The sequence below is a fragment of the Arachis ipaensis genome, chromosome B7 (genome assembly GCF_059453495.1).
Source record: "Arachis ipaensis isolate K30076 ecotype BB chromosome B7, ASM5945349v1, whole genome shotgun sequence".
In the NCBI taxonomy this organism is placed as follows: Eukaryota; Viridiplantae; Streptophyta; class Magnoliopsida; order Fabales; family Fabaceae; genus Arachis; species Arachis ipaensis.
The window spans coordinates 76,355,214-76,356,910 of record NC_142442.1 but is presented as its reverse complement, the minus strand read 5'-3'; positions in this window follow the sequence as shown (position 1 = coordinate 76,356,910).

Sequence of the window (1,697 nt, the reverse complement as noted above, 5' to 3'; positions counted from 1 at the left end):
ACCCTGGCCATGTAGTACCGAATGAAGCATGGCAGGTACAGGTCCTTACCCTCCATCACACACCATAGGAGGGTGATCATAGTGGCAGGTAGCTCCGTCTCGTGAGTACTCTGCATAATAAAATTGCTTAGGATTTGATGCCATAGCCGAGCCTCATCGTTCAAGTATGCTCGCTTGATTCCCTTAGGCATGGTGGTGTTCTGACCCATGACCCATGGGACAGTCGGGTCAAGGGCTATCCTGGCCTTGACTGCATCCCAATTAAACTTCATGAAGCGCATATCCTCCTCAGCTTTTTGATAACCATCCAGCTGATCGGATTTAGGCAGAAGCTTCAGAACATCCTCTATAGCCTCTTCAGTAACCAGAATCTGCTTCCCTCTTAGGTTCACTGCATATAGGGAAGTTTTGAAGTAATTGCAGTAGAATTCCCTTACCCAAGATGCATTAACCTCAGCCAGGTTTCTCTCCAGGAAGAACCAGCCTCTTTGTTTGATCTGATCAGAGGTGTATTGCTGGGGTTCTTCTGGGATCTTCAGAGTCCTTTCCAGGTACATGTTCCTAGAGTTTGCAAACACCGGATACTTCAGCTCGCAGTATCGGTTTGCAAATTTAATGGGATCAGTAGCAGGGAGTAGTTGGTCAGCCTTCTCCTGCGGGGTAAAGTGTTTCTCCCGCCAGGAGTCATCATGCATGAGGTCCAGTATGGACATGGAGGCTTCTCCTCTTTTCCGTTTGCCAGTTGTTGCCTTTCCTTTTCCTTTTCTTTGGGTGTCAGACATCCTGAAAAACAGAAAACCAGGATATAATAAAAATAGGAAAGTAGGTAGGTAAATAATCGAAAGAAGCATATAATGGCAAAGGAGCAATAGAATAATGAAAATGAATTAAGTAAATGTGCATTAAGGATTGTATAGGAGTTAAAAGTCCGAGAATAAAAATGCACAATCCAAGATATAAAAGGATTCATGTTAAGTAGGAAAAACGTCCGTCATGCCTTGGTTAGAATGTTAGAGAGAATAGTGAAAAACCAGAAGAGATGGTTTGAAAGGTAAGTGGGTTAGGAATGAAAAAGAGGTTAGGGAGTTAAATTAGTGAATTAGTAAAAAGTGGATTAGAGTAAGTGGCATGATGAGCATTTTCCTAAATAACGAGAATTCACAAATTAAAGCAACAGATAACTCAAGTTCAAACAAGGAAGTTAAGGATGAACAAATGAATATAGCAAAAAGTGGAATTGAATCATCCAAGGTGCAATTTATAAACCAGGAAATGAAAAAAAATAAGGAAGCTTGCCCTGTCATTCATGAATTGGTTTGGTAAAAGCTGAGTAAAACAGAGTGCAAGTTTGCCAAAACCAAAACAGGAATGAAAATCAAAGCAATTTACAGAAATTCAGGCAGCATCCCGGCTAAAATTGGATGTTCCCGGAAAATAAATAGCAATCAAAATAGCTCATATGAATTAAAATATAGCTGCAATTACATAAAGGGAATAAGAACATGGAAAAGCAGTGTAAAAAGCAGCATGAACAAGAAATTACAGCATATGAACAATATTAACAACACAGCAATAGCAGAATTGCGAAAATTAGAAAACAAGAAACATGAACAGCGCAATTAAACAGGCCTAAATCCACTAACCACATCCTAAGCTACCTAACAACCTAGAATCCACTACAACATGCATATCTAACT